The sequence below is a fragment of the Nyctereutes procyonoides genome, unplaced genomic scaffold, assembly GCF_905146905.1.
Source record: "Nyctereutes procyonoides isolate TBG_1078 unplaced genomic scaffold, NYPRO_anot_genome, whole genome shotgun sequence".
NCBI lineage: Eukaryota > Metazoa > Chordata > Mammalia > Carnivora > Canidae > Nyctereutes > Nyctereutes procyonoides.
This window is the reverse complement of record NW_026575043.1, coordinates 39,934,300-39,958,776: the sequence shown is the minus strand read 5'-3', so window position 1 is coordinate 39,958,776 and position 24,477 is coordinate 39,934,300. Positions and strand designations below refer to the sequence as shown.

The 24,477-nt window shown below is 42.4% G+C and overlaps 1 protein-coding gene across 3 annotated transcripts in view; it reads left to right on the top strand.

Moving 5' to 3' along the window:
* The first annotated feature begins 7,312 nt into the window (after positions 1-7,312).
* Positions 7,313-24,477, top strand: part of RNF185 (ring finger protein 185) — a 36,227-nt gene continuing 19,062 nt past the window's right edge. The window contains exons 1-2 of one of the 3 annotated variants that reach the window (XM_055323060.1): positions 7,314-7,448; positions 19,258-19,341. The gene's annotated coding sequence lies outside the window, so the exon portion shown is untranslated. Of the gene's footprint in view, positions 7,449-19,257; positions 19,342-24,477 lie in introns of all 3 variants that reach the window. The other 2 variants (XM_055323059.1, XM_055323062.1) reach the window with 2 other exon arrangements.

The window sequence follows — 24,477 nt, the reverse complement described above, 5'->3', positions numbered from 1 at the left end:
AGAATGGAAAACAAGCTCACTGACATTAGGTCATGAGTAGCCCACATGAACTGGGCATAAGATCCCACCCCCAGAACTGTTGGGACAGGAACTAGGGGGCAGAACAGACCCTGAGAGCTGTGTCTAGCTCAACGTGGCAGCCACAGAGGGCCTTGGGGTTATAGGACAGAATGACATTGAGGGCAAGAATCACAACCCTCCTATTCAGATGGCACTTGACATTTATATTCTGACCAAGCCCAAGTGGTAGGGTTGTCAGATAAAAAGAGAGAAGCCCAGTTATATTTGAATTTCAGAAATCAGTGAATAATTTTTAGTGTAAGTGTATGCTCTGGACATTGCAATTATTTTTTTTTATTTTATGATAGTCAGAGAGAGAGAGAGAGAGAGAGAGAGAGAGAGAGGCAGAGACACAGGCAGAGGGAGAAGCAGGCTCCATGCACCGGGAGCCCGACGTGGGATTCGATCCTGGGTCTCCAGAATCGCGCTCTGGGCCAAAGGCAGGCGCCAAACCGCTGTGCCACCCAGGGATCCCGCAATTATTTTTGATTATCTGAAATTCTAATTTAACTGGGTATCCTGTGTTTTTATTTGATACATCTGATGACCCCACCCAGCAGTGAAATGAGAATAGGCAAGCAGTAACTCTTCACCCCACTTCACAGTGGAGGCACAGGGAGGAGATAGGACTGGTCCAAAGCTCTGCTGCTTATCCATCTTTTCATTCTACACAGGCTGAGGTTGAAACCTGTTTGTTGTTGGCTCTGAGAGACCTTAGCTCACCATCCCTCCTTCCCTCTTGGGGTTAGACAGGCCCTTGAGAGGCCCTGGGAGTCTAATTCACTCAGCAGGATTGAGAGGGTAGGTGGGGAGCATAAAAGAAAGATCAGGAGGCCAGAGGGAGATCTGACTGCAGAACTCAGGCCCAATAAACTAAATAATAAATTTCCCATTTCTACAGCCAAGGACTCAAGTTCTCAAGCACAGTTTTTTATCTGTGAATTTGACCAAAGTCAACAGCAGATGGCAGTTAGAGCTAGAACCAGACTTTGAACCTCTTGGCACCCAGCGGTCTTCCTGCTACTCTTGGGTCTGGACAAGGGGCCTCAGGGAGGAGCCCCTTCAAGCCCAGACTAGGGAGGTGGAAGCAGGAAGGCCTGGTAGAAACAGCACTGGGGGCCCTTTCAAGGTCCACAGTGTTTACTCCAGCCTCTGCTGCCATCTAGTGGGCACCTAAAGCCAGCACCTCTTAGGGAAACCGAACAAAGAAGGTTGTCTTAGAAAGTTTCTGGTCCCTTTTGCGCTTCCTGGTCCTTCCTGTCTGGACTCTACCCTCTGACTCGCTGTAGAACACTAACAAGCCCTTTGCCTCACAGGCTCTCAGTTTTCTCTCTTAGAATAACGATTCTCGGGCAGCCCGGGTGGCTCAGCGATTTAGCGCCACCTTCAGGGCATGATCCTGGAGACCCAGAATCGAGTCCCATGTCGGGCTCCCTGCATGGAGCCTGCTTCTCCCTCTGCCTGTGTATCTGTCTCTCTCTTTCTCTCTGTGTCTCTCATAAATAAATAAATAAATAAAATCTTAAAAAAAAAAAGAATAACGATTCTCCAAATCACAGCAGGTCTAATCTTTCTAACACAGCCCTAGTCAGGTCTGTCCCCTGACCCACCCTGTTCTTCAGGTTGAGGACTGTCATACCATGCAGGATCTGAGCCTACTAGATCCCTCCCCGCTTCTCTGCTCTAGTGACATAGAGCTGGTTTAATTTCCTCAACCACTAGTCCCTCCTAAGGCCTTTGTACATGCCATTCCCTTTGCCTAAAATATTCTCTTTTATCTGGCTTGTTCCTATTCATCCTTCAAGTGTCAGTTTAATCATCCCCTCCAGGAAGCCCTATTCCTTGATGCTCCCAACACAGAATGGACAAGTGTACTTTAGATCCCCACAGAAGATTTAGGTCTCAAAGAAGATATGACCGTGGAAGAGGTCAAATAGCAGTCCATCCAGTCTGTTCAGTCCATCCATGGGCTCAGAGTTCAAACTAACCTGATTTCCCATCCCACTTGGCCACAGTGTGGCAGAGCAGTTGGCAGTGTGAACATCAGCTCCACCTCTTTGAGTTCCTTTCTCACATATGAATAAATCAGACTCTGTCTATACCAGTGCTTGACAGTAGAACTCTAGTGTGAGCCACAAATGTAATTTGCAATTTTCTTTTTTAAAAGATTTTATTTATCTATATGAGAGAGGCAAAGACACTGGCAGAGGGAGAAGTAGGCTCCATACAGGGAGCCCCAGCAGAACTCAATACCAGGACCCAGGGATCACACCCTGAGCTGAAGGCAGACACTCAACCACTGAGCCACCCAGGTGTCCTGTAATTTGCAATTTTCTACCCACAGTTTAAAAAGTAGAAATACAAGGGAAATTAATTTTAATAATACATTTTATGTAATCCATGCATAAACTATTATTTCAACATGTAATCAATATTTTTAAATTATCAATGATCTATTTTACCTTCTTTTCCTCATTCTGTCTTTAAAAATCTGGTGTGTATTTTATACTCAAAATGTGTGTCTCACTTTGGATTCCACATTTCAAGCACCCATGAGGCTAAAAGCCATTATACTGCACAGCACAGGTCTGTGTGGGTATTACATGAGTGTGTACAAATGTAAAAATCTGTGGAGCTGAACACTTAAGACTTTGACCTTTTTTGTATGGGCTTCTAGGGGCTCAGGGCAGAGATGGGAGGCCCAATGAGTGCCCTGCCTCCCTCCCTACACTGCCTAGGAACTGGACCTCATGATTTCTTAGTGCCTTCCAGATTTTTCCTCTCCTTCACCAGTTTCTCCCTTCCTTGGTTTTCTAGCCTTTTGTCCACGCCTCACATGTTGGGAACATCCCAGAATCCTCTGGGAAGAGCCTATCACCCAGGAATAAGGTTTTCCTGACCCAGATCCCAGAAGATTCCAGAATATGGCCATGATACCACCTTGTGGCCATGTTCCTAAACAAATAATACTATCCAGACCCGAACCTAGGAAGCAGCCTTTGTTCACTCTGCCCTCAGCCAGCAGGTCACCATATGGGCAGAGTCCTAGGCCAGGTTCCAACAGGAGGCAGAAGAACCAGACCCTGAGCTGCCCTGGGGCACAAGGCTTAATGGCCTGAGGCATGCAGCAAATATTTGCACATTTGCCCTGGGTTGGGTGACTGATGAGGCCATGTTCCTAACCCACCAACCTCCTCTATGGAAGGGTTGGAATTGAGAAGGATTAGGGGATGCTTTCTCTAACTTTTTCTCCCTTCTGTCTATACACATGGTCTTCCTCTCTGAGCTTCCTGTACCCATGAGGGGAGGCTGACCTCATCCTAGGATGAGGGTGGGGATGGGCCAGGCCCAGGATATATTCTCCCCCATGTCAGGTGAAGAGATTGGAGGAAAAAGTGATGGCATCTACCAGAGCTGGGCTGGTTCCTAGGATCTTGGAATCTTTCTTCCCTGCATTGAACAGAAGAGAAAACTAAGTCTTAGAGAAGGGAAAGGACCTGTGAACCTCAACAGATCCAGTAAGCCAGAAGGTCTACCAGGTTTCTTGCCTCTCCTCACCTGGCAGATACATACCTGAGGTCTCAAGTCCTTAATCATAGTTTTCTCCTACCCAATTACTTGCCTTTTCCCACTATTCAACCTTCTTGGCCCTTCAAACTCCTTGACTGATATTCCTGCTCCCTCGAGTCTCTGCAGTGGCCTCCTACTTGTCTTGTGCTCCTAGTCTCCACTTATCTTCATAGAGTCTACTCTCTGGCCCAGGGTGGTGATGCAGCATTCCAACAGGAGCAGGCTTTGTAGGCAGATTCCAATCTTCAGCCTCAGCTGTGAGGCATTGGGTATGTTGCTTAAATTCTCTGGGCCTCTTGCTCCTCACGTGTAATAATAGTTGATTCACGATTCAGGGGTGAGGATTAAATTGTATAAAACCCTTAGCATAGTATGTAGCACATTAATAAACATTCAATAAATATTAGCTGCCAGTATTAGTATTAGTATCAGAAGATTAAGGGGAGAGGAAGGAAGGGGGCAAAAGGAAGATTTGAGCTGTTAAAATGAGAACCCTTGGGATGCTCAGAACAGGCACAGGAAGAAATCAGAACATTTCTATTTATTCTATTCTGTCCCACAGAATATTCCCACAGGAATATTTTTTACTCATCATAATTTGTTGTAAGCATTAAATAATCTTTTTTTTAAATTTTTTTATTTTTTTTATTTTATGATAGTCACAGAAAGAGAGAGAGAGGCAGAGACACAGGCAGAGGAAGAAGCAGGCTCCATGCACCGGGAGCCCGATATGGGATTCAATCCCTGGTCTCCAGGATCACGCCCTGGGCCAAAGGCAGGCGCCAAACTGCTGCGCCACCCAGGGATCCCAGCATTAAATAATATTAAATCCATGCTGGGTCCTGACAGGATAGATGCAAACATCACCAACAGAGTGCTTTTGTGGTCCATAAGTGCCTTACTTAGTGTGCTAAAATAGAGAAGATATTACTTGATATATTTTTGAAGCTGAAGTGCTTCCAAGTTTGCTAGTTCCAATTCTGTTATTTCTTGGGAATGTCTTTAATAACAAGAACAGGAAGAAATAAACAGTGTTGGTTCCCTAACATTGAAGTTTCAGGAATGTGGTTTTTGTTTTCCAGAAGAGACCATGAGAATGACCTCATTTTTGACAAAGGAAAAGTTGAACTCTTGCCTTTAGTCTGCCTGTTGAACCCAACAAAAACAGCAAAGGATAATATATTTGGCAACTTTGTCTTAACTGAAGGTGGTACTCCCTTGTCTTTTCATAATGATGGTACTCTGTGACTTTTTCAAAGGAGAAAGCTCAAGCAGGAATTTTTTTAAGGTATACTGAGAGCTCATTCAGTGCTAAGCCTGTTCTATATCCTTACAACAACCTTCCAAAGAAATAAATTTCCCCAATAAACAAATGAGGAAATGGGGATTTCTGTAAGTGAAACTGCTCATCTAAATTCACATAGCTAGTAAGCATGGGGACTTTCAATGCCCTTCAGTCGAAGACCACCAGGAATACACCTGTGGTTGGATGGGTTGGGCTTATTACTGGTTATCAGAAAGTGAAGGATGCAAACCATGAGGAATGATGGAGTATCTCAATAACAGAGGGTTAGAAAGGACATTTAGATTTGGGGCTTATGTTAAATAATTTGGGGGAGAGCATATATTCAACAGGAGAACACCAAGGACTACCTGTGAGTGCCAGGCTAGCTCTGGGATATCAAAAGCTGCTTTTATTTTTCTCAGAGCCTGAACTCAGATCCAGGTTTGTGTGGCTATAAACACGTCCTGTGTTACTCCCTGTCCACAGAAACCTGAAAAGAAGACCAGCAGATGATGAATTTCATCCATGAGTTTATTTCATCTACTACCTTCACACCTACTCAGACTCAATCTCTACTACAGCCTCTGGGATAATTGTAGGCAGTTAATAAATGTTTTTCAAAAACTCCAGAGAACAACTGCCTAGGTGCAAATTGCATCTCTACCAGCTATCAGCATGTGAGTTGGACATTTTTAATTAAGTGATAAAATTGTGTAAACTTTTTAAAAGATTTTATTTATTTATTCACAAGAGACACAGCGAGAAGCAGAGGGAGAAGCAGACTCCTCACAGGAGCCTGATGTGAGACTCAATCCTTGAACTCCAGGATCATGGAGCCAAAGGCAGGTGCTCAACTGCTAAACGACCCAGGCATCCCAAAATTGTGTAAACTTTAAAAAGTTTTCCTTTATCCATTTGTAAAATGGAGATAAACACCAAAACCATTCAAAGGACTGCTGTGAGGGCCAAATGAACTCTTGTGTGGAGTGTGTTTAGTTAAGCTCAGCAAATGTTAGCTATTATTATCTTCAGGATAAGTAGCCTGTTAGTTTTGTGATCACATGTTCAATACTTTTCCCACTAGACATGAAAGCAAAGATTTTGTCTTGTCTCTTACTGTATCACCAGTGCTTAGCACATAAACAAATGTTTGATAGATAAGTAAATTGGCTAAGACCCAGGAACTCCCCCCATTTTGCAGATAAATTTTAATAATTTAAATAAAAGTCGCAACAACGATATAAGGAACTCCCATGTGCCTTTTACCTTGATTCACCACTTGTTTATATTTTGCCTCATTTACTTAATCATTCACCCGCCCATACACACACACATCCACTTTTTTCTGAGTAATTTGAAATGAGGTAGAGTCATTGTGCCCTTTCACCCCTCAATACTCCAGGGAATATTTTCTAAGAACAAAGACATTCTCTTAAACACAATATAGTGATCAAATTTAGAAAATTTAATGTTGCTACAATAAGGATTAATAGCTGGTCCGCAATCTATATTCAAATTTGTCACTTCTCCCAATATTGTGCGTTACACTTATTCTGCTTCCCATCGCCCTCAGAATCCGGTTTAGAATCACACACATTTTGTGGTCATGCCTCTTTAAACTCTTTTAAACCAGGATAGTTCCTCAGCCTTTCTCTTTCGAGTGCCCTCGATTTGGGTTTATTTCATGCTTCCTCCTGAGATTTGGGTCATACATTTTTGACAGAAATATCGTAGAAGAGATGTGTGTCCTTCTCAGTGCAAATTATTGGAAGGAACATGATCTTTACTTGAGCTATAATTGGCAATGTTAGCTTAATCACTGTGATTCACTTGTTCTTCGAGGTCATACCTCTTTAAAATTACCATTTCCCTTTGGTAATCGATAAGTAATTTATGGGAGAACCTGTAACTGTGTATTTACCGTGTTCCTCTAGTTTTACCATTCATTATTGATCTAACTCCATCAGTCTTGTTAGTTGGCATTCTACTAAAAGGAGAGGTCTTCCCTTCCCCCTCTTTATTTACTTATTTATATCAGCAGAGAGTCGTGGGCTACCATTTTATTCCATTAGTTATATTCTGTCACCATCATCATGTATTTTGGTGCTCAAACTGCCTCGATTGGGCCAGTGGTATTTCCTTCCGGTTAGCTCCTGCGTCCTTTAACATGTTCTCATCGTTCTGATTCTCAGCATCCTACGTCCTGATGCAACAAGATGTTCCAAGCCTACCTGGTACTTTCCTTGCCAGGACCCAGGCTCTTTGAAAAGCTACCAAAAAGCCCGTTTCTCCGCTTCCTGTGCTCAGGCGGAACCTTAGAGCCCCTGGTCTGGGCGGGAGAACCGCGCAGCGGACCAGCCCTTTCCGGTTGCGGCCGGAAGTCCTCGGAGGGGGGGCAGTTCTGCGTCAGGTGACCCGAGTGTGCGTAGGAGGGATCGCAGGTCTTACCCGGCAGCCTGAAGGGACGCAGTGGCTGGCGCCGGACGGACGGACAAGCTGGGTAGCTTTAGCGGCGTTAGCTGAACGGAGGCAGGTGAGCGTTGGGCTGAGGTGGTCGCTTAGGCGCTGTCGAGGGTGAGGGACGTGAGCAGGGGGTCTGCCTTAACCCGGCCCGCGGGCTGAGACACTGGCCCGGCGGCGCAGAGCCCAACCCCGGCTCCGCCCGAGACCCTCCGCCGCAGGAGGGAGGTCCGGCTCGCCTGGCGGCCTTCTGTCCTGTGATTACAGTTTGGGGAAACTGAGGACCCGAGAAGGGAGAAGGCTTCCCACGAGCTCCCCTTTCTGGGCAGGGGCTCACTCTTAACCCTCCTTCTGTCCCCGTCTCCAGACTGCCTCTCTCAAGTGGATGCGCTTTAAATGATTTTACCTCCAGTGGAGAGGCCGAGCCTGGGAATCGGGGTGAACCGAGCTAGACCTTCGCTTTCAGCCGATTGTGCGTTATGGGCCCAATCCATCACCTGTTGAGCCTGAGTTTCCTCATTTGTAAAAATGAGACAGTGTTCTTCAAAATACGGCCCTTACACTGTCTGTTTTGAAATGTCCCGGGAGTCATGCTTTACAATGTGGGACTCAAATGAGACAGACCTCTGACTTAGAAGCTGGGTTGGAACCTGGGAACGTTTTGGACGTAAACCTGCTGTACATCCTGATGCTGGAAGTCCACTGATTTTAAGTGCTTTCCTGCTGTGAGTACTAGATACCCGTTCTTTTCTTTGAGGCACCTGGAGCCGGTTCCGGATCTTTGAAAGTATTGGGATGTGTAGCCTAAAAAAGAGAACAGTGGAAGGAAACTGTCTTTAAAAACGGGGAAAAAAAATGTTATGGTGAAGAGTGCTTCCACTTTTATCTCTGGGGTTGAAAGTGCCAGAACTAGGACCCAAATGGGTGGATTATATGGACTTAGAATGTGACCAGCAATGGAATGGATTCCCTCGAAAGGTAATGAATTCCCTATTGAAGGAGGTATATAGGTATTAAATGGAAGTCCTTTCCAACTTGAAGTGTCTGATTCTGAGTAACTATTTTCAATCTTTATGGTGCTGATTGACTTCTTTTTTCTGCCCTCTTTTCTTGACACTTCCACCAAGCCTACGTTTTCTAGAAGTAAGGCCCGTGGGTATGAATTAATGTAATCTGTTCCTGGTTGTCCTGTGCACCATCCTTTTCAAGGACTTTGGAATGGCCCATATGATAAGGGCTTCTTAAATGTTTGTTAAATAACTAAGGAGGTACCCCACCCCATTGGGTCATGGCTTATGTTCTTAGAATAACTTGGAAATGCTGCTGAAGACTTTGTGTTTGATCAGGAGAAGCCAGTGAACTCTTTGGATCACAGAATTGAGGAGCCTCGGTCAGAAGGGCCCCTCAGGGTTGTTCAGGCCAGCCTTTCCTCCCTGGGACGCAAATCCCTCTTTAATCCTCTCCCCAGCAATGTGTTGTATAGCTCTTGTGGCTAATGAGGGAATTTTTGCAATCTGTCAGTTAACTTTTCATCCAGCATTTAAAACCAGTCCTCTTAGGGACTTGACTTGCTAGTTCATCCTCCTACAGGTAATGCTTCTAGCATATCATTAGTTTTCTTTTCTTTCTTTCCTCTTTTTTTTTTTTTTTTAAGATTTTATTTGAGAGAGAGCGCTTGTGAGCAAGTATGAGTGAGGGGAGGGGCAGAGGGACAAGCAGACCTCCCGCTGAGCCCCAGGGCTCATCCTAGGACCATGAGATCCTGACCTGAGCCAAAATCAAGAGTTGGATGCTTACTGAATTAGCCACCCAGGTGCCCCTAGCTTAACTTTAGTTTTCTAACCAAACGTCGAAGTTCCTAAAACCAGATCACTTTTTCAAGACCTTGTAAGAATGCTTACATTGTCTAATGGAGCAAGGATTCCATATTATGAATCAATTCTGCTCACATCCTACCCTCTCCCAAAAAATAGATTGGGTTTGAGCCAAGACTTCCTGCCTGTGTTTACCTTCCTGCTTTGTTTGTGTTTCCTAAGATTAAAAAAAAAAAAAAAAGTTGTGAAATGCTTATTCAATATTGTCCCGGTGCTAGGTAAAATTATTGTAATTTAGTGATGTCTCTAATACTTCTTAATCTAAAATTTTCCTTTATAAAAGTACCTGAATCGGTATTTCCAAAGTGTATTCTTCAAGCCACTAATCTGAAGAAAAAAGTGTTCCATAGTAAAAATAAGTTTAGAAAATGCTGTATATCATTATCCTTTCTGGAACTTTTCAGTGTATAGTACCACATTAAATATACTGAGATGTTCTATAATAAACATATCTAGCCTTGTTTAATCTAGGGTTGCCAAACTTTTTTTTTTTTTTAAGATTTTATTTATTGATTCATGAGAGACACAGGCAGAGGGAGAAGCAGGCTCCATGTAGGCAGCCCGACGCAGGACTCCATCCCGCGACCCCAGGATCCATCCCACGACCCCAGGATCCATCCTGTGACCCCAGGATCTCACCCTGGGCTGAAGGCAGCGCTAAACTGCTAAACCGCTGAACCACCCAGGCTGCCCTAGTGTTGCCAAACTTAATTGATATGAAGCACTTTTTTTTTTTTAACTGAAGCACACATTGGCATATTCTTCTTCTTCTTTTTTTTTAATTAACTTGCCTAAATAATCTCTACACCCAGTGTGGGGCTTGAACTCATGACCCCGAGATCAAAAGTCACATGCTCTTCTGACTGAGCCAGCAAGGTGCCCCTTACATTGCCAAATTCTGACCTAGAGAGTCTGCAGTTTATGGCATGTGGGCCAAATCTGGCTCTGGTGCCTGTTTTTGCATGGCATGTGAGCTAGGGATGGACTTTACATTTTTAAATGGTGGGGAATAAATCCAAAAAAAGAATATTTTGTGATATCTGAAAATTACAGGAAAATTAAAAACTATAAATAAAATTTTATTGGAACACAGCCACACCCACTAATTTACATATCACCTTTGGCAGAAGAGTTGAGTACTTGCCCCAAAAACCATATGGTTCACAAAGTCTAAAGTATTTATTATATGATATTTTACAGAAAAAACTTACCAGCCACTGACTTGCATCATGTACAATTTTTTAACATTTTTCATGTACATTTTTTAACTTTTTTACCCTTTTAACTTTTTTAACATTTGCTAACTTTTTAACTTTTGTATAATTTATTTTACTTTCAAATAACTTTAGACTTGCAAAAATAATATACAGACGTCCTGTATACTTTTCACCCAGCTTTCACCTAACGTTAGGGAATAATGTTAACCTTTTTACATAACCATGTTAAAAGTATCTAAATAAGAAATTTAACATTAATGCAGTATTACTAAGTAAACTATAGACTATTCAAATTTAATCATTTGTCCTACTAATGTCCTTTTTCTATTCCAGGATCCAATCCTGTTTCCTACATTGCATTTAGTTGTCAAGTCTACTGAGTGTCTAATGACCTGAGACAGTTCCTCAGTCTTTTTTGTCTTTCATGACTATAAACTTTTGAAGAGGAGTGACCAGTTATTTTGTAGAACATCTCCCAGTTTTCTTTTAAACAGAATTCACGTATCGTAAAATTCACCATTTAAAAGAGTACAGTTCAGTAGTTTTTAGTATGTTCACAGATTGTGTAACCATATCACCATGATTTTAATCCCAGGACATTTTTGTGTCCCCCAAAAGAAAACCTAATATATGTTAGCAGTCACTCCTTATTCTCCCCTCTAACCATCAACTGGCGACCACCAAAATAGATTCATACAGTATGTGGCCTTTTGTGTTTGGCTTCTTTCATTAAGCATATGTTTTCACAAGGTTCGTCCATGTTGTGGCCTCTATCAGTACTTCATTACATTTTTGGGTGAATAATATTTCACTATACTATTATACCACATTTTGTTTATCCATTCATCAGTTGATTGACATTTAGGTTGTTTCTGCCCTTTGTATGTTGTGATTAATGCTGCTGTGAACATTCATGTACACATTTTTGTTTGAAAATATTTTCTTTCTAGATGTGTCTGCTTAGGAGTGGAGTTGTTGGATCATATGACAACTCAATGTTTAACTTTTTGAGGAACTGCTGAACTGTTTTCTACAGCAGCTGCACCATTTTACGTTCCTATTAGGAATATGTGAGGATTCCATTTTCTCCACATCCTCTTCAACACTTATTGTCCCTTTTGTTGTAATTATTATTATATCGACCCTAGTGGTTGCGAAGTGGCATCTAATTGTAGTTTTATTTTCGTTTCGCTAATGACTAATGATGTTGAACATCTTTTCATGTGCATATTGGCCATCTGTGTGTCTTTGGAGAAATGTCTATTCAAATCTTTTGTCCTTTTTGTAACTGAGTTCTTCATTATCATGCACAATTTTGTATGTAAATATTCAAAGAGTTTGCAGATTCCCTGTAACCCCTTGAAGTAACTCAGAGTGAGCTGAACTGCAAAATCGGAGGCAATGCTAGTAACTCCCTGGTCTGAATGGAGTTGGATTTGAACATGCTGAAGTGCAGAGTAATTGTCCCTTTGAAACTGCTGATCATTCAGAGCTTCTTCCAACCCCGACCACTGCTGATCATGCAGAGCTGGGGTGGCCATAGTCATGTAAAGAGTACTACAGTATTATTTGAAATGTGGTAAGACCACTAGGAGTCCCATCTGAGAGCTATTCTGGTGGTTGTCTGGTCACAGGCGAGAAGTAGAGGAGTCCGTTGGGGTTTGGAACACTCCGGACTTGTGATATTGAGCCAGCTGCTTGGGGTGGCAGAGCTACCAGTGCAACCATGCCTCTTTTGACCCCAAAGCATTTGGCTATAACTAGACCATCTTGAGCATGTATTTAAAAATTAAAACAGGCGAGCCTGGATGGCTCAGTTGGTTAAGCATCCAACTCTTGATTTCAGCTCAGGTCATAATCTCAGGTTGTGAGATCAAGTCCTACATCGGGCTCTGCAGTGGGTATGGAGCCTGCTTAAGAGTCTCTCTCCCTTGGGGTGCTCAGGTGACTCAGTGGGTTAAATATCTGCCTTCAGCTCAGGTCATAATCTCGGGGTTCTGGGATCCAGCCGCATCAGGCTCCCTATTCAGCGAGGAGTCTGCTTCTTCCTCTCCCTCTGCCTCTCCCTCCTCCTTGCTTGTGCTCTGCTCTCTCTCGTGTTCTCGCTCTCAAATAAATAATAAAACCTTAAAAAAAAAGATTGTTTCTTACCCTCCCTCTCTTTAAAAAAAGTGTTTTTTTTTTTAAAGATCTTATTTATTTATTCATGAGAGAGAGAGAGACGGAGACACAGGCCGAGGGAGAAACAGGCTGTTTCTGCAAGGAGCCTGATGTGGGACTTCATCCCTGATCCCAGGATCACACCCTCAGCTGATGGCAGACGCTCAACTGCTGAGCCATCCAGGAATCCCTAAAAAAAATTTTTTTTTTTTTTACAAAGAAAGCAGGTCCTTTAATTTTTCAATGCTTTTAATGTTTTAAGTTACAGTAAACTAAACAAGTATTAATTTTACTTTTTTAATGGACTATACACGTATACCAATAAGAGTGTTTTTAAAGTGATAATTTTTTTAAAGATTTTATTTATTTATTCATAGAGACACACAGAGAGAGAGAGAGAGAGGCAGAGACACAGGCAGAGGGAGAGGCAGGCTCCATGCAGGGAACCCGATAAGGGACTCCATCCCGGGTCTCCAGAATCACACCCCGGGCTGCAGGCGGCGCTAAACCGCTGCGCCACTGGGGCTGCCCTAATGTGATAAATTTTTTAAAATTCATAACAGTTCCGGGGATCCCTGGGTGGCGCAGCGGTTTAGCGCCTGCCTTTGGCCCAGGGCGCGATCCTGGAGACCCGGGATCGAGTCCCACATCGGGCTCCCGGTGCATGGAGCCTGCTTCTCCCTCTGCCTGTGTCTCTGCCTCTCTCTCTCTATCTGTGTGACTGTCATAAATAAATAAAAATTAAAAAATATATATATATAAAAATTCATAACAGTTCCAATTTTTCCCATTGATCATTACCATTTTTTGTAGTTTCAGCTTGCATTTTTATTTTCTGTTATTACTGTGCCAATTAAAAATTGTCTGCATTTTCCTCAAGCATTTTATTTGTTGGTAGAATTCACGCCCATAATTTTAAAATGTCATCCAAAGTACAAAATCTTTACATTCAACTAAGAGGAATCATTCAAGAAGACTAATGCACACTATTCCCCTTTAACTTCAGACTTAATACCATATTAAGAACATTCCTATCATTAGGGTCCTGAAATATTAGAAAATATATATTTCCTTTTCCAAAGATTAGAAGGACTGGGGGTTGAGGAGTGAGATATGATAATCCTCATAATTAGGAACCAAATAGAGGCATATTCCTGAGAGCCATTAATTTAATCATTTAATCATTTAACAAGTATTTTGATAAAGTATATAGAAATTAAGATGGGAGACATTACAGTATAAATAGCACAGATTTTTGTTACTGATTTAGAAATAAGGATTTAGCCAAGTGCCAAACTTTAAAGATGCAGGGGAAAAGGTATATTTTTGGGGGAACAAATACTTCAGACAGGTGAGAGGAAATGTAATCTATGGTATGAACGGGGAGTTTAGCCTTAAAGAGCAGAGAGAGTTCATAGATGGCAATAAAGAGAGAAAAAAGGACAGATAGAGCCAAGTTGTCCAGTTTGGAATTAGGAAGATAAGGCAGTTCTCTCTCTCTTTTTTTTTTTCCCCCAGGGAAATACTAAGGTCATTAGTGAAAGTGAAGAGAAAGTAGGGGCTGTTTGTAACTGAAGGACTAAAAAGTTATGAAAGCCCTCAAGAATTAATAAATTGGATTGACTTGGAAAATATGGAAAGATTGCTGGAAATTGCGAAGGGTCTTTTGAGGTCATAAATTCAAGGTAAAGTGATTTGCACAAAATCTCCTCCTTCTTCCCTGTCTAGGCATACTCAGTTCTTTTAATATATCAGTAAATAGGAAGGTATTATTTTACTGGTTTACATTTTTTATTTCGTTATTTTTTTATTTTTTTTTTAAGATTTTATTTATTTATTCATAGAGACACAGCTAGAGAGAGAGAGGCAGAGACACAGGCAGAGGGAGAAGCAGGCACCATGCAGGGACCCCGATGTGGGACTCCATCCTGGGTCTCCAGAATCACACCCTGGGCTGCAGGCGGCACCAAACCGCTGTGCCACCGGGGCTGCCCTGGTTTACATTTTTTAAAGTAAGTTTTCTGATGCAAGCTAACAGAGGGGAAGGAAATTATGGAGGTATGCATATGGATAAAAGGATGTACCATGAGATCTAAATAAGATAAAAAAGAAGTAAGGACTTGAAGAGTCTTTACATACAGTAGAAATGGGATAAAGTGAGCTAGCCATCCCAGGTATTTGAAGTCTTACCAAACTGAATAGTACTAAGAGGAAATTTGCTAGAATTTAGGAAGTGTGGTCAGATGATGAAACTATGGAAATACATGTTTTAATAGTTACTGACAAGTTTTAGAGCATGGCCACAGAGGTGGGTTGGTGAAGTTAAGTAGAAAACAAGATCTTAGGGGAAAGCAAGTGGCTGGATCAGATACCAGACAGGTTATCTGGAGATACTGAGCATACTCTTAAAAATAACTGGAAATGTGAAGAGAAGTGTAGTTAGGCAGATGCTAAAACAGAAATTAAAGGACATGACCAGCTCAGTCAAAGGAAATATGTGCAATATTAGATTAGACTTGGTAATCAGCTTGGTATCAATACATTGATAATCTATTGATAATAAATCCTATTTAACACTTCATTCTTTGAACTGATCTTTTAGTGTTTTTGTATCGTAAATTATGCAGTGTTGTATCAGGAGGTTGTAGAGCGGTATCTTTGCAGGTGTAAGGGGGGGGCAGTTCTGCTAACCATCATTAAATTTTTCTTTGTTCACTCATCAACCTAGGGTTGGAACTATGTTGCAAAGAAGTGAGAGCTCTTTTTTTTTTTTAAGATTTTGTTTATTCATGAGAGAGAGAGAGAGAGAGAGAGAGAGAGAGAGGCAGAGACAGGCAGAGGGAGAAGCAGGCTCCATACAGAGAGCCTGACCTGGGACCAGGTCTCCAGGATCATACCCTGGGCTGAAGGCGGCGCTAAACCGCTGAGCTCCCCGGGGTTGCCCCAAGAAGTGAGAGCTCTTAACAAGGAATTAGGACTAAATGAAATACAGAGGTTTCTTTCAACCTAAATAAATTCTCCAAAATTAGTTTTTGGTTTTTAATAAGCCCTATTTCCCTTATTAATTGGTATCACAATGCCTTAAAAAGGACAAATAACTTCGGGACTTGTTTTTAGAAACAATTAGGAAGTTCTAGGTTGAAACTATTTTGGGTGAGGGGCACAAAACAGCAATTTTAATTGTGAAAGTAATATATGTTCATTTTGGGAAATACAGAAAACCTTCCCTCCCTTCCCACCCATGTCATCTCTGTCTGAAGAGAGCCTTTACGGTGGTTTGGCGCCTGCCTTCGGCCCAGGGCACGATCCTGGAGTCCCGGGATCGAGTCCCGTGTCGGGCTCCCGGCGTGGAGCCTGCTTCTCCTTCTGCCTGCGTCTCTGCCTCTCTCTCTCTCTCTCTCTCTCTCTCTGTGTCTCTTATGAATAAATAAATAAAATCTTAAAAAAAAAAAAAAAAGGCAGAGACACAGGCAGAGGGAGAAGCAGTTTCCATGCAGGGAACGCGATGTGGGACTTGATGCCAGGTCTCCAGGGTCACATCCTGGGTTGAAGGTGGCGCTAAACCGCTGAGCCACCCAAGCTGCCCTGTGTCTCTGCTTCTTTCTCTCTCTGTGTCTGTCATGAATAAATAAATAAAAATTAAAAAAAATAAATTGAAGAGAGCCTTTATTACAGTTGCTTTATTTTCCTTCTTGTTCCTCCCCTACTGTATATGTTTTTCATGGTTAGAACCATTCACTGCACATAGTTCTTTTTGTTTTTTAAGGTTTTATTTATTTATTCACGAGAGACACAGAAAGAGAGGCAGACACAGGCAGAGGGAGAAGCAGGCTCCATGCAGGGAGTCCGACGTGGCACTCGATCCCCGTTCTCCAGGGTCATGCCCTGGGCTGAAGGCAGCGCCAAACCGCTGAGCCACCCGGGCTGCCCTCACTGCACATAGTTCTATAGCTTGCTTTTTCCTGTTAGCATTTTTTCAAAAGATTAGTAATCTCTACACCCAGCATGGGGCTCTAACCCACAACCCTGAGATCAAGGGTCCCACACTCTGCCAACTGAGCCAGCCAGAGGCCTGTCCTGTTACCATTTTCATGTTAATATCTCTGCACTTTTGCCCGCCTTTTCTGTAAGCATTACTTCTGATACATCTACTTAACCATTTGTTTATTCAATAAGTTAGTCTTATTGTGTAGATATATATAATAGTTACTCAGCATGTTCTTAGTGGATGTCTGGTTTTCTTTTTTTTTTTAATTTTTTTAAAATTTTTATTTATGATAGTCACAGAGAGAGAAAGAGAGAGAGGCAGAGACACAGGCAGAGGGAGAAGCAGGCTCCATGCACCAGGAGCCCGATGTGGGATTCGATCCCGGGTCTCCAGGATCGCGCCCTGGGCCAAAGGCAGGCGCCAAACCGCTGCGCCCAGGGATCCCGATGTCTGGTTTTCTAATACAGAAGACAGTTTAAAAAAAAAAAAAACTTTCATTATGATAAAATACATATAACAGAAGTTACTATTTTAACCTTTTTTTTTAAATTTTTATTTATTTATGATAGTCACAGAGAGAGAGAGAGAGAGGCGCAGAGACACAGGCAGAGGGAGAAGCAGGCTCCATGCACTGGGAGCCTGACGTGGGACTCGATCCTGGGTCTCCAGGATCGCGCCCTGGGCCAAAGACAGGCGCTAAACCGCTGCACCATCCAGGGATCCCTATTTTAACCATTTTTAAGTCTACAGTTTAATGGCATTAAGTACAGTTACAGTGTTGTGCAACCATCACCACTATGTGTTTCCACAGCTTTATCATTACCCTAAATTCTATACCCATTAAACAATAACTTCCCATTCTCCCCTCATCCTAGTGCCTAGTAATCTCTAATTCACTTTCTATCTCTATGAATTTGTTGTAGATCTTTTCTTTTTCTTTTTTTTTTAAGGCAGTATTCACCCATTTTATTTTTCTTTATTTTTAAGTAGGCTCTATACTCAGTGTGGAATTTGGACTCATGACTCTGAGATCAAGAGTCACATACTCCATCAACCGAGCCAGCCCAATTTTTTCCAATTTTTTTATTGTAGTAAAATACGCATAAAGTTTATCATCTTAACCATTTTTAAGTGTTTTCAGGGGTATTAAGTACTTTTATACTGTTGTGCAACCTATCACTACCATCCATCTCCATAACTCCTCATTTTGCAAAACTGAAACTCTATGCCGTTAAACAGTAACTCAGGGGATCCCTGGGTGGTGCAGCGGTTTAGCGCCTGACTTTGGCCCAGGGCGCGATCCGGGAGACCCAGGATCGAGTCCCACGTCGGGCTCCCGGTGCATGGAGCCTGCTTCTCTCTCTGCCTGTGTCTCTGCCTCTCTCTCTGTGTGTGTGTGTGTGTGTGTGACTATCATGAATAAATAAAAATTAAAAAAAAATTAAAAAAAAATAAACAGTAACTCACTGTTCCTTCCTCTCCTCTACCCCTGGCAACCACAATTCTACTTTCTATCTCCATAATTTTGACTACTCTAAATAACTCCTATGAGTGTAATCCTACAGTATTTTTTATGACTGGTTTATTTCAGTTAGCATAGTGTCCTCGGGATCCTTGGGTGGCCCAGTGGTTTAACACCTGCCTTCAGCCCAGTGTGTGATCCTGGAGACCCGGGATCGAGTTCTGCACCGGGCTCCCTGCATGGAGCCTGCTTCTCCCTCTGCCTGTGTCTCTGCCCTTCTCTCTCTGTGTGTGTTCCCATGAATAAATAAATAAAATCTTAAAAAAAAACCTCTTAGAAAGTTTTCTCCATAATTAGTTACATTTGTCATTCATTTTTTATACTGTACCTTCAGAATATTTTAGAGCTCTTTAGTTCAGGCTCAGGTAAAATCTGAATTAAAGAGATTTTATAGATTCTGTATTAATAAGGATTTATGACTACATGAAAACAAAAGCAAAACTCTTATTTTGAAAACTTTTCTGATAACAAAGGAAGAGCAGACAGTTATTCCATTCACAAGTGAGGACTCTGGCTTAGTGAGTGGCAGAGCTGAGATCAGACAAGGTCCTCTGGTTCCAGATTCTTCCTTTTAGTGTATTATACTAGAAATCCACAGTCCTTAACTGAGATCTGACCAATCTGAGCATGTTTTCCTTAATACAATATTTTATGCAATTATATTTGTTTGAATTGAAATTGGCAGATCCCCATTGTTCATTGACATACATTTATCAAACATTTTACTTTGTGTCAGGCACTGTTCTTGGGCTTTAGGAGGTGTCTGACTTAGAGTAAGCAATAGATAGTTTGATAATTTTTTTTAAAGATTTTGTTTATTTATATGAGAGAGAGAGACAGAAAGAGATAGCAAGAGAGAGCACAAGTGGGGAAGAGAGGGAGAAGCAGGCTCTCCACTGAGGAGGGAGACGGTGTGGGACTCCATTCCAGGACCCTGGGTTGATGACCTGAGCCAAAGGCAACCAACTGAGCCACCCAGGAGCCCCAAGTATGATGAATAATTAACACTCTGTGTCAGTAATTATCTCTAATAGAGGGGATACCAATTTGGGAAAACCTAAACCTTTTCTGGTTGCAGATCCCTGATCTTTTTTTAAAATTTTCTTTTTCATTTGTTTCAGAATTTTGAGCAGTACTTACTTAAGAAAAAAATGACTCTCAAATGGTTTTGTGATATTCCCAGTTCTGAAAAACATCACTAAAAGGTATTTTATTCTTTTAGGGTACTGATTTCCACAATTTCAGTTGGCTAAATTGAATCATATCAAGTTGTATGGTTGTAAATACTCCTGGCTATCTGATCTATCAACCCACACACGTTTATGAGGTGTTCTTTAGTTGCCTGTCCCTGTGCTGAGTAAGGCACCTGGAAGCTGGGCCCAAGGACAAAGACACACAAACAGATCACTGAGGTGCTATCTGTTAAGCACATTGACTTGGGAGTTGGGAAGCTTTGCCTCTGACTGGCTCTGGTACCTTGGTCAAATGACCTAACTACTCTAAGCCTTAATCTAACACCCCCGTGGATGCTAACAATGGCATAGTAGTATTTACTTCAAAGACAGGTTATAAAATTAAATGAAATAATTTATGTAAAAGGCACTGAGCGTTAGCTGACATTATTCTTTTTTTTTAGCTGACATTATTCATGATGATAAATATTAAAAATGACTCCTGATTTTAAAATTTTTTGGGAAAATCTAATATTGCATATATCAAACTAAGTGTGTCTCATTCTGGATTTTCTCATACGCAGTTCTGTTGTTTCACCTACTATGTCTTCAAAGAATGATCATCATTCAGAAAGGGATGTTGTGACTCATTCATTAAGCAGATTAACCAGGTACTTGCTGATTACATAGCTCTATAGGAAATTTAAAGAAGCAGTACACCTTCAGTCTACTTCGTGAGACCTGACAGTGAAGGGGAGATTAACATTTCTCAAGCACTTAACCCTGTTGGCACTGTGCTAGTACCTTATTGTTTTATCTCTTTAACTTATAACTTATTTCTTTAACTTATCTCTTATAAACTATCCTGTGAGGAAGGTAATAGTTCCTTTTACACATAGGAGTAAAACAAAGATACAGAGAGAAAACATCTGAGGTTACTAAGTGGCAGAGCTGAGATTTGAACCCAAAACCAGCAAACTCCTTTGCTATGCTAGTTTTGTTTTTTGTTTTTTTGTTCTTTAAGGAACCCACATGCCCCTGCCATGCTAGTTTTTAAGGACAAAAGTCCACACAAAATTAAAGAACATTTTAAGATGGTGATATAAAGGATGATAAAAGGCAGTTCTTGGGTGACCCTTAAAAGCTTGTGCCAGCGATCATCCAAATTTTGGCTTCACCTTTTCTTATGAAACCTGGCAGTCTTTAAGGAAAAGCATTGAAGGGAAACCTGGGTGGCTTTAGTCGGTTAAGCATCTGCTTCAGCTCAGGTCATGATCCCAGAGTCCTGGGATTGAGCCCATTTCAGGCTCCCTGCTCATCAGGGAGTTGCTGCTCCCTTTGCCCCTCCCCCGGCTCATTTTCTCTCACTCTGTCTCTCAAATAAATAAAAAAAAATTTTTAAAGGAAAAGCTTTGAAATGTAAGCCAAAACAAAGAAAAACCCTTTTGATTCAGAAGTACCGGAAGAAAACATGAAAAAGTAGGAGCATCTGATCCCAGAGTCCCCACTCATATATGAAGGACACAAGGACTCTAAGGCCTTTCTTCCTGCCTCAGTCCCAGCTCTTGCTGCCTTAACACGACCATATGTGTCCTGGGCTCCAGCCATGTTGAACCCAGCAAGCACAGTAAATTGTCCATTTGTCCTATGTTCTGTGTTTCCCCAGCATGCCCTACAGTCATGTACTCTGTACATACTTCCATCAGCACTCAGCATGCTAGGCTACCTTTTTGTTTTACTTGTTTATGTCCCACTTTAGTTGGAAACCCTTTATCTCTGTATCTTGAATGCTTTGCAAATAAGATCTTTAATAAAATCTTTAAAGATGGGGTGCCTGGGCGGCTCAGTTGGTTAAGCATCTGTCTGCCTTTGGCTCAGGTCATGATCTAAGTGTCCTGGGATCAAGCCCCTCATTGGGCTCCCTGCTCAGCAGGTAACCTGCTTCTCCCTCTCCCTCTGCTCCTCTCTGCAGCTTGTGCCAAACTTTTAAAAAATAATAAATCGGGACTCCTGGGTAGCTCAGTGATTGACTGTCTGCCTTCGGCTTAGGTCATGATCCTGGGGTCCTGGGATTGAGTCTCACATTGGGCTCCCCGCAGGGAGCCTGCTTCTTCCCTGTCTCTGTCTTCTGCTTCCCTCTCTGTGTCTCTCATGAATAAATAAATAAAATCTTAAAAAAAAAAAATCTTTGAAGGTAAAGGAGTGGTTGGTTGAACAGAGAGGTTTAAAGGGCACCATAGAAAAGGACCAATGCCACCCCAAAGGAAAAAGGCTAGTCTTCTCAGCTTCCTCTGTCCTTTTGGACTTGGAAGGCCATTCATGCCCATGGTCCTATATTTGAGGGCCAGGCCTCTGTGAGCTAGCCTAGGGACCTACCTAAACAACATTTAGACTCTAAAATATTATTATTATTATTATTATCATTTTTTTTAAGATTTTATTTATTTATTCATGATAGTCACACACACACAGAGAGAGAGAGAGGCAGACACAGGGAGAGGGAGAAGCAGGCTCCACGGAGGGAGCCCGACGTGGGATTTGATCCTGGGTCTCCAGGATCATGCCCTGGGCCAAAGGCAGGCGCCAAACCGCTGCGCCACCCAGGGATCCCTAGACTCTAAAATTTTAGAGCCTGATTTCTTTTTTTTTTTTTTTTTTTTAAGATTTTATTTATTTATTCATGAGAGATAAGGGGGGTGGGCGAGGGGGCAGAGACACAGGCAGAGGGAGATGCAGGCTCCATGCAGGGAGCCTGATGTGGGACTCGATCCTTGGTCTCTAGTATCACGCCCTGGACTGAAGGCGGCGCTAAACCGCTGAGCCACCCGGGCTACCCTAGAGGCTGATTTCTATGTGTTCCAAGTTCCAATCAACTTACTTAGATTTCTTCCCACTCCAACCTTCTGTGAGTGTGATGTAGATATTTCCAGAATGCAGCTCTCATCTCTACCTACATGTGGTCCAGCAGCAGCCTAATGAGCAGCACAGATAGGCTCAGGCAAGCTATAGTTCTGGCAGAAAGCTTCTGTATGAACAAAGAAGTCCCCACAGGAACAAGAACTCTGCTGGATATCCTCTTCGATTGTGCCAGTTACTTATCACCCAAATTTGCAATCTTCATAACTAGGATTAACATTCTTAGGTGCCTCAGCATACCCTGGTCCAGGGATTCTTAGAGTTTAAAGGTCAGAGAAGGCAGATTTTGAATACCTGCAATTCTCTAGAACCTGAAAACTAAACACAAGAGTGCTACGAAGAGATTTCTTCATGAGGTCAAGTTCCCCAGTATTTCCTGAAGGGATATGCAACTTTTATGTTCTCTCCCTTGCTCAGTTCCTGTGAGGTAGATCAGGCCAGCCCTGGTCTGGTCTAGGTAATAGGGAGTGGGGATGCTGGGTCAGTTAATTTCAGCTTCCAGGCTCTGTATTCCTAAGGGATCATTAGATATTACAAATCTGCTTTAGTCCCAGCACCACATCTGCCACCCTGGACATGTCAAATTTAGGAATGTTTTTTGAAACTAGATATGAATTTGTTTATTTTAATGGTCAGCTCTGTCTTAGATGGACCAAGTGCTAGCTGGTTTGAGATCTCAGCAGACTTGTCTTCCATCCCCCAAGTTTATCTGACCTCTTCATAGTTTCTGTGTACTGTAGCTGGGGGTTGTGTATTTTAAAAGACAGACCGTGAGGTCATTGTCCCTCCCAAACTCTGTGCTGTCATATTGCTTTGTGCTTTTGGCAGAGTCCTTCCCTATTTGAGAGCTTGGTTTCCAAAACTTCATCAAAGAATCACCTGGAGTGGAAGGTAGGGACACTTATTTGAAAATACAGATTCTTGGACACTATCCAGATTGAAATTCTATTTAAATCACTGAGGGGTGGTCTAGGAACCAGATTTATGGGAGGGTGCCTTGTTTAGGAAAAACAGGCGAGTTTGATGGAACCCCTTGTTAAGAATTCTTATCATTATTCATGTTTCTTTCTTAGCTCCTGTTCTAGATTCCAGAGTCTCAACTTGGCCATGCTCTTCTTTGACTTCCCTCTGTACACAGCTGGTAGCCCCAAGCCTTAAATGTAGTTGGTACTAGAGATCTGTTGATTGAATGGATAAATGCATGCTTCACACACACTTCAATGAACAGAAGTTGTAGTTAGAGCATTGCATAATAAACTTGAGGGAAAACAAAGTCCAGGTATTTAATTTTGTAAAGCTACATGTTAAAGGGTAACATGTAAGAGTAAAAAGAGTGCCAGTGTTGTGTTGAAAAGTCTGAATTTGGCACTGGATGATGGCCTGGCCTTGGACAAGTCCTCTGACCTCCTTAGCCTGATGTCCTCTTCTGTAAAATGGAGTAAGGATCAGAGTGGTAATAGATGTGAATGTGCTTGAAAGGCACAAAGTAATCAGGAGTGAAGAATGGTCAGAGTAGGGATAGGAGCACAGAACCAACCACAACAAGGTTGCTATGTGGTCAGGTTGAAGTTCATAGTCCCTGACAGGACCAGGAGAAAGTTTTAGTATGATGACAGCTCAGGCATGCTCTGAGTCTCCTTCCCTTTTATTCTCTCCACTTCCTGAGCCAACCAGGGCCCTCTGTCCTCTGAGCCTCTTTCCCACTCCTGCTGGGCCTAGGAGGCTGTGACCACATTCTCTTGTTCTGCAGGTATTCAGTATACAGTCCCCGGGGAAGGTTGCTCATCTCTGCAATACTGCCTTGGGGTGGTGAGGTTCCTGTGCATGAGGGTAGGGAGGAGGTGAGAGGAGAAGCCTCCAAAAATAAGTGTGTGGCTCTGCGGCCCAGGATGTGTTGCAAAGAAGGGTTTGTGAGCAACTGGCCTGGAAGTTGACCAAACCAGTCACACGTGCATGCACCCACTCACTCAGCAAATATTTCTGTGCCTACTAGGAGGAAGCTTTAGAGCCTGAGTAGGTACCACGTGGTCAGTCTACTAAGAATTAGAACAAGAGTTATGCAGTTTGCTTAGAGTTGGGATGTGCAGGCCTGTCCCAGTGCCTAAACTGCTGCAACCCTGCTACTGTCTGCAAACTGAGCTGTCCTGTTACTGTCCCTTGACCATTCCCATCCCAGCACCTGCCTTGATGATGACCCTCCCTTTAAGCCTTGTATCCCTTAGGAGTATGAGCCATGCAGAGCCTTGTTGGGTC